Consider the following 8,818-nt stretch of genomic DNA (forward strand, 5'->3'; position numbering starts at 1 on the left):
GTTGAGCCACATGCTCCCAATTAGAAGCAAAGGGCTGGAGCTACAGGGGTTCAAATCCCATCTCCACATTTTTTTCCCAGCAAGATATCTATTAGTCAAATACCTGAAACCAAGTAATTTTTTTTTACCAGACAGCTAATGTATGCGAAATCACATTCTGTGGACAGATGAAAAACTCGGCTTTGAAATATAAATTGTAGAGGCAACTGCGCATTGACATAGTACATTTTCAAGCCAGGTGATCAAAGGAACATCCTTGCCTCAAAAGACCTAAAGTTTACCCCATGTTCATGTCATATCAAGTAGCTCAATGTGTTGAGCCACATGCTCCCAATTGGCTCTGTGCACGTAACGCTTCCGCATTCGCATATACCGGCAGTATCATTTCCGGTTATCTCAGGCGCGACTGCAGAGACACATCAACAATGACATTTTACACGCGGTGTTTGCAAGACCTCCCTCGGATGACGGTCAATGATGTTCATCGGATCGTCAAAACACATGCCGTGGCTTCTTCGAGCAAGAAAGAGAAAGGTTTCAAGATGTACATATCTAGTTATATTGACAACTACGAAGGTGAGTGTTCTGTTAGCGCTAGCACACAGCTACACGTAGTGTTAACATTAGCATTATGTGTGTGTGTATTAGCTAGCTGGTCGTGTCTGAACACTAAACTTCCTAACAGATTAAACTCAAGATAAACACAAACCCAGCAGATTCCTTTGTTTAGCCTGGCCATGACTAGGTTAAACAGCGGTTTAAACTGCCGTTTAACCTGTCTCAGGACTGAGTTATCTCACTTGACTATTAAGCACATACTGTGATTAAGTCTGTTCTTTTATTTGCATTTTAGTGTCGAACAAAGATCAGGTGACAGGAGAGATATGTGTGAGGGCGACCTGTTTTAGGTCAATGAAGAAGTCGGAGAAGCCACACAGCTTGAGTGTAGGGTGACAGTACTTTAGAAGCTAAATGCTATGAATGTTGTTTTTAGATTTATGTTTATGGGGATTAAAAACATTTGGTTGGTGAAAATGCATGAGTAATGTTTTGAGTAATGTTACCTGGCAATGTGAGTATGACTTAATGTCAGGAAAAGTGAATGTTAAAAGCAAAACCCCCAGAAACTATATTTGTTCAGATGTTTCCTGATTTACTTTATTGTACATACTATTGAAGCTAGTAAATTGTTGATGTCAAATGGGGGCCACATTAGGCAACACTGTAGACTATTAGTGACAGTGTATTCTAATTATATAGCCTTTCCTGGCTGATTTTATTATTTTTTTTATTAAATTGCACTTGATACTGTTTTTCATTGTATTTGCTACATTTTGTATTTTTGCAGATTTGTTTAGATGATTCGAGACCAGTTTCACTGCTTCATTGCTCCTGCTCATGTGTTGCTGGGACAACTTTGTGCAATCATGTGGTGGCATTGCTTTATCAAACTGCACATTATTCACAACTAAGAGTTCCTGCTGTTCCTCCTGTCCTGAGCTGCACAGAGAGTGAGCAGCAATGGCACAAGCCAAGAACTTTGGTAAGTAATAATATTCTAAACTTTGTACATTTGTGTAAAAATGTAGGGTGCTATGAAAAATGTCAATAAACACAGAATGCAGTCATATACTAATTATTTTAAATTACAAAGACATCATATGGGATATTAAGACTGCAAAATGTAATTGATTTTAAAAATAAAAAGCACATACGTCACTGCACTGCTGACAGTGATCCACCACCCATATAATATCTCCTCAGGGGTGGTCTGGGCCATAGATGAGTGGAGTTAAGACAATCAATATATGCAGAGAAATTGAATGATCTTTTTTTCTTTCCTGAAAAGTATTGTGCAAACTAAAGTGGCCAATAATTATACCTACTCACCATAACGGAAGTCCTGTTTTGCATAAACAAACGTTAGTATGCATCATTACAGTAACATACAAATGAATATAAAATACCACAGTACAGGTCGAGTTATTCAACCATGCACATTAGCAGTATGAGTATAAATAAATAGTGATCTCTGTAGATATAACTCTGATCATTAGGATCCTCTGCTCTGTAAATGTTCCCTGCTCTAACACACCTACTTTAGCCCAAGAAGGACTGGCTTCTTAGGTGGTTAGCTGAATCTGGTGTGTTAGGAGCAGATAAAACACTAAAATGTTTAGATCACAGGCTTTCAGTACCAGGGTTGAGAAGCATTTACATTAGATATGTATCTTAAACAGGGTGTGAAGCCAGGGCCTGTGGATAAAATGGCAGTTCTCTCAGCAAGACCTAAGCAAAGAGCTGTTTTTGAGGGTGTACGGTAAGAATGAGATGGCAAATTAATATTTGTAAATCTAAATTGATAAGGAGTGAATTTAAAACTCTCGCTCTTTTTTCACAGGAGCACACTTTACAAAGCAGTGTGTGGAGATCTGCCAGACCTCTCTGTCCTCCGTGTGTCTGAGGTTTACAGAGATTTTCCTCCTCAAACTGCACCATTGATAACTACGATGGGCATCTCCCAAGACCATCCACTGGTTGAGAGTGCATTTGGAATGGTGCAAGCTGGTAGTCCTGTCTTACCAGCAGCCAGTGGCTAAAGATTACATTGCTCCCTGCCATGATGCACCTCTGCCTCCAGCTGTTCCTTTGGTTGTTTACAGACTGGCATCTTCAGACTGCATGTTTGTTTGCAGTGAAAAAGAACAGCTCCACCTCAAGTCCCTTACCATGACCTGGGAAATGGCACATAAAGTTGAGTGCGCAACCAGAAAGCAAAGTGAATGTGGAGAATGGCATCAGCTTAGAAAGCCACGTTAAACTTCCTCACGTTTCCGGGAAATTTGTTCCATTAGAGGACAAAGTTCAGGGGAGCATCTGGCTGACAGGATCCTGAAAGGATCTTATCAAACCTCTGCTATGAGAAGAGGAATTGATATGGAGCCAGCTGCTCTTCAAGAATACAGCCAGACCAGACATGTCAACGTCTACCCTTGTGGATTTGTGGTTCACCCAGATGCACCTTGGATGGGCTCCTCTCCTGATGGTCTTGTGTATGACCCCACTGAAAACCCACAGTACGGCCTTGTTGAGGTAAAGTGCCCTAATGTCAAAAGTTATGTTGACTGCTCTTACCTAGAAGCAAAGCAGGGCACACTGCAGCTGAAGCGTCATCATAACTACTACTGGCAGATCCAGGGGCAGATGCTCATCACAGGAATGGACTGGTGTGACTTTGTTGTTTTTGCTGAGGAGGACATGTTGGTGCAGCGCATATTGAGAGATGCAGAGGTAATTAACACCATTAAACAAAAGGTGGACCCTTTCTTTTTTTGACATATACATGCCCAGATGTCTATAAACTCAGTTTGTATATATTGTTGTATTTGTTTAAAATGTTCTTATAACCCTGATAAGGATCTGTAGAATAGAAAAACATTTGAATGTCATTGGCACAGTTCTGATATTTTAAAAAAACAACTCGATAGACAAATCACAAGTACTTTGTTTCAAAATAAAAGTATTTATTTTCCTTCACTTTGTCATTGTTTTACATTTCCTCAAGCTTAAGTACAAACAAGTGAAAAATTTATATTAAATATTAAACATTAAAAGTGAAGCCCATTAGATGTGAAGTAACTATTTACAAAAAGTAAGTGGTCATAGTTCAAACTGCAGGAAGTGTACATGAAAAGTAAATACATGGATAACATGCATATGCACCCTTAAATATTTATCACAGGTTTCCAACATTGGTCCTGGAGTACCATTGCCCTGCTGTTTTTCCTTATTTAGTAAACCTACTTCAAATCATGAAAGCCTTAATTGCAGCAGGGAAACATCAGGGGAAATTCGGTAACATTTCTAAAATGATAACAAAAAGCCCTGTACATGAATGTAAAAAGTATCCTTGGGAAAGAGCAAATGTTATCTATTCTGTACTCATACAGCCCTTTCCACCATCCGAGGCCCATTTCTTGACAAGAGGACCATTCTGGTAGTTGGAGAGAAGACATGCCACAGTAAAAATTTGATTGATACTTCCTGTGATGGAGAGTGGTATTACAGTGTCAAATAGTTTGTTTTCTTTAATTCGTCTAATCATCCTCTCCACATGTACCCTTAGACGTGCAATATGCTGGGTCTCTCTCACATCATCATCTAGCATCTGTGTTCTCTTGTGCAGGAAAGCAGGCCTGTGTACTTTACAAGGAACCAGGTCATCAACAAGGAATCCCTTGTCTACCATAATGGCCATGTCAGGTGTCAGTAGAGATGTGATGCCTGACTGCCTGAAGATTTCCTTGTCATTGATAGACCCCTGGTAAAGTGCTGATACAAATGTCACAGCTCCATGTGGTGCCATCCCCAACATACCTTTGAAAGTGCAGTGGGACTTGTATGTTGAAAATACTTCACTTTGCAGCAGTAAAGATGATGGAGTCTGGCAGCGATGCTCTGTGCAGTCAATCACTACCTGTGTGTCTGGGTACCTTGAGAACTCCTTGGGCAGGTGAGCCTTGATGACTTCGGGTGGCATCCAGATACACACGGATCCCAGCAGGGTGTAAAGGAAGTTGCCCCACGTAATGATGATCCGGCTCACAGTGGTGCGGTGAATAAAAAATCTGTGCCCAAGATCCCTCTGTTTTAGGCCAACCGACAAGTACATCAGAAAGAGGAACAGCTCAATTGGGCAAAAACAAAGAAAACATACACAAATTATATTTTTAAAAGATTAAAATAATATACACAGTCCAGTCACATTATGAACACCCCTTGTAACCATACTCTTTGTGGATGTTTTCAGTTAATTAGGTTATATAGAATCAGATCATATAGCACTTTGTAGTTATACAATAATCAGACTGTAATCTGTCTCTTTCTCTGTATACTTTATTAACCAGATTTTGCCCTGTTCTACAGTAAATAGCAGCTATTTTTTGGGTGAGCGTTGCCAGCACTGTCGTGACCCTGATGTGGTAGTGGTGTGGTAATGTGGCTTTGTCCACACACTTTCCACTTTACTAGGCATACCTACTATGTGGGTCCACCTTGTAGGTGTAAAGTCAGAGACAATAACTGATCTGTCTGTGCACAGTTTCTAAGTCATCTAGATATTCATCAGTGTTCACAGAGCACTGCACACATACCTTTGGCTGTAAATTATTGGTAAGTGCAATCCTGATCCTGTAGACGCCCTGTCCTTTACATTTTAGTGTCTTCGCTGCTCCCAGCACACTTCAAGTTGCAAGGGGTGTTAAAGTAGTGAAAGCACTCATGTTCAGGGAATGCACAGGACCAGGTTTGGAGAAACACTGGGTTAGTGGACTTTTTTTAGCAAGCAGTGTTTAAAAATTTACATTGGCTCAAGCTTTATCTGATCCAATCCTGAATAATAGCTGCTCTGTAGTGTTTAAATAGGGTCAATAAAGTATACAAAAAGGTACTGACTACAGTCTGATACTGTAGATCAGGGGTGCTCGATCCTGGTCCTGGAGATCTACCACCCTAAAGTTCACCTATATGATCAGTGCAACTGAGAACATCCACAAAGACTTGATTTACATGGAGGTGGTCATAATATTCTGACTGGCATGTATAGATGACACATTAAATATGAGAAAGAAAAATAAAAACAGCTGTACTTACAGTGGGTCTTGACAACGCTTCCTCAAGGGCACTCAAGTGGGAGCCTCCACTGGCCTGACCAACACGAAGCATTTTGGATGTTGATGGCTCAATAAGACTCCAGAAGGCCATTAGATGGTCATATGTGGCAAATCTAGTGTGTGGTAAAAAAAAATATATATATATAACTAACACTGATTCCTAAGTCGGTCCTTGCACTCCACCAGACATGTGCATGTGTTTCCCTAATCCAGTTCTCAACACACCTCTACCATATTGTTCTTACGGATAAACATTGTAAGGGTGTGTTAAGAGCTGGGTGAGGGAGAAAAAACATGAACTGTCAACATGGATAGCAAGGGTGAAATACCTGATTTAAGAAAATGCGCAAGTATTTGTTAGTACCAAAATAATGACATGAAGTGAATTTTAGCCAGTCTTTTCAACATCCAAATAGTGCATTGAATACACCAGGGATATATTTTAGGACTGAAGCAACTGCTGCACGTTCGCCTGCTAAACTTAAAGTACATTAACTGCCTGTAAATAAAACGAATTTTGTATTCTATTTAGTGCACTACACAATGAGTGGGGAGCTATTTGGGTCATGATCTAATCAAACACAGCTACAAGTTAGCTAAATCAGTGTTTTATAATCCTAAGCCTGTACTTTAAGGTTTTTTTTTCCCTGCTCCAAACACCTGGTGCAAAATGCAATCAATAATAATTCTATAATAATAATAATAACAACTCTTGAGATAAATGGCCATTTTAACGTAGGAAATTTGCTAATAGTAAATAATTAACTCACTTCGTATAAAAACGAATGTCGTCGTCTGATCCAACAAATCGTTGCAGACCAAAGCGTTGTTTGACAGAGAGATCCTCCAGTTTTGCCTTTAGTTGCTGCAGTTGTTCTTCAAGTTCCTTATTTTTCATAATGAGAAGATCTACGGCTCCGGGTTCTGGCGTCGCATCGTAATCATGATGTTGTAATGACACGTCCAGTAACTCCGCCGCCGAGCCGTCATCCAGAGAGCTCACGTTACATGGCCTTTCTCTTCTTTCCCAAACACTGAGTCGCGGGTTGGTTTGAGTATGCCGGTGTTCTGTCGATTTTTCCTACCCATCGAAAATTCATACCAAGGCTTACTGCGCATGCGCAAGTCGCTTTTACGTCACTATTTTGGTGGCCGCCTACTACACCCATCGATTTTTCCTGCCTGCTAGCGAATTTCAACAGTGCAGTACTATTTAGTCCTTTCAGTAGTGCAGTAAGTTAATTTCTTGTTTATAATTCCTTCTTTGTTTGCAATTGCTATGTTTTCAACTGTGCATTAAGTTAACTAGTTGATTAAAATGTTTTAAACAGCGCCGTTTTACTACCTGTTATTACCTATTTATAGGGACTTGGATATTTCCGCATGATAATGATTGAGCCGTGTAATAATACACTAATACGCAAAATAAAACTTTTATTTTAAAGCTCATCCTACTTTTTAAACGCTGATTTGCGCTACATTACAACGTTTCCATAAGGTAAACAAACTAGAGATACGTCTACAATACTACTTTTTAAACGCTGATTTGCACTACATTACAACGTTTCCATAAGGTAAACAAACTAAGAGATACGTCTACAAATACTACTTTTTAAACGCTGGTTTGCGCTACATTACGACGTTTCCATAAGGTAAACAAACTAAGAGATACGTCTACAAATACGCGATGCCAACGGACACGGTAGGAACATTCGACAAGGTAGGAAAATTCGACAGACTAGTCTATAAATACTCGCTGCCAGCTGATACGGTAGGAAAATTCGACAAAGTAGGAAAATCCGACAGAACACCGGTTCCACTCGAACACGCCCGGTACCGAGCCTTTCTTTAAACGTCTCCGGCTAGTGCCCACAACAAAAATCACTCTCCGTAAAGTGAGTGCTGCACGCTTTAGTGTGCTTCGTGACGGCAAAGTTTTCCCGGCGGATCTTGACGAGCCATTTCTTCCGAAGCGTCTCGTCCTCAGGAAAAGAATGAAAACTCACCACCGAGTTGTACCGAGATGAAACAGAGCAAAGTGGTACCGAACAATGCTCTGAAGCACCCCCTCGCGTTTCTGAAAAACGCTCGCGCCGACATTCATTTTTATTTAGCGAAAAACTCCTCACAGACACCGTGGAATTACCCGGTAAACGCTAGACGGGAAGTAGGTCTGCCGGTATAACCCAAAGCGGAAATACGTAACCACCTCTAACGCACATAGCCTATTAGGAGGGAATTTCCACCGCAGGCTCCTCGTTGATAAAGCGATGTCGTCCAGGTGTGCTGGGAAACGTCCTTCTGGATATGAAGTCCAGGAATGAGAGTCTCGTTCACAGTTTAACTACAGGGAATTGATCGCCTTTGTTTCAGTCCGTGTGGCCGCGTTAGCAAGCTTGATTGAAGTCGTTCGGTGAATCTGTTGTCACGGTAACGTTGATCGGTTGCTGGTTAGATTACACCGTAACTCGGGCTCGTTAATTAAGTAATACGACTTTCAGCTGTTTGCTGTTAGTCGTTGCAAAGTTCACGTGTTCTCAAAGAAAAACCGGAGAGAGAGAAATGACGGAGCCTCTCTTTAATAGGTCTAACCTCGGTGTCAGTCAAACCAGAGAGAGAGATGAATGGCTGTTCAGGGTATTTAAACACCTGAACTGTAGACACACCCTTACTTCCGTCAAAGCAAGCTTGTTCAATGTGTTGCCAGTGGTACTGCCACCTGCTGGTTTAGCATGGTACCTACACAACAATATGTTAGAGTAGGGGGATTAACTTTGAGAACATGGACTTGGCTATGGGGGGGGGACATTTCTAGCCGCGGTGATAATAGGAGCGGTGGTAATATTTAGTGTAGGAAATCAGAAACAACCCAATAACGTGAACATAACTTTGTGTCAGTGGGATGACAATCACACTGTCTGCAAAGAAGTGAGGCCCGATGAGATCCACAGCCCTAACCCGCTAGTAAACGCGACCAAACCAGAGAAAATAGACTTTAAAGTAAGAAAACCAAGAGAAGCTGGAACCAGGCCAGTAGGACAATCCAAGGACCGGTGTGTACGGACATACGGAGGTGTGGAGTTGAGTTATAGAGATGGTACAGCCTCGAGCTGGACTTTTGACTTATGTGAGGTAGTGGACTGCGA

The 8,818-nt window shown here is 41.1% G+C and overlaps 2 long non-coding RNA genes across 3 annotated transcripts; one reads left to right on the forward strand and one right to left on the reverse strand.

Annotated features, from left to right (window-relative positions):
- The first annotated feature begins 405 nt into the window (after nt 1-405).
- Nucleotides 406-3,324, forward strand: LOC143488862 (uncharacterized). Of its 2 annotated transcripts, XR_013124555.1 has the most exons (5): nt 406-576; nt 854-945; nt 1,349-1,543; nt 2,241-2,320; nt 2,402-3,324. It is a non-coding gene; the product is annotated as an uncharacterized LOC143488862 (long non-coding RNA). The 2 variants fall into 2 exon arrangements; XR_013124554.1 differs by lacking the exon at nt 854-945.
- A 231-nt stretch (nt 3,325-3,555) lies between these two features.
- On the reverse strand, nt 3,556-8,410 carry LOC143488859 (uncharacterized). Its single transcript, XR_013124552.1, has 3 exons — nt 6,443-8,410; nt 5,653-5,785; nt 3,556-4,645 (listed from the first exon to the last, which is right to left on the reverse strand). It is a non-coding gene; the product is annotated as an uncharacterized LOC143488859 (long non-coding RNA).
- Between the last annotated feature and the right edge of the window lie 408 nt (nt 8,411-8,818).

The sequence above is a fragment of the Brachyhypopomus gauderio genome, unplaced genomic scaffold (genome assembly GCF_052324685.1).
Source record: "Brachyhypopomus gauderio isolate BG-103 unplaced genomic scaffold, BGAUD_0.2 sc56, whole genome shotgun sequence".
Lineage (NCBI taxonomy): Eukaryota > Metazoa > Chordata > Actinopteri > Gymnotiformes > Hypopomidae > Brachyhypopomus > Brachyhypopomus gauderio.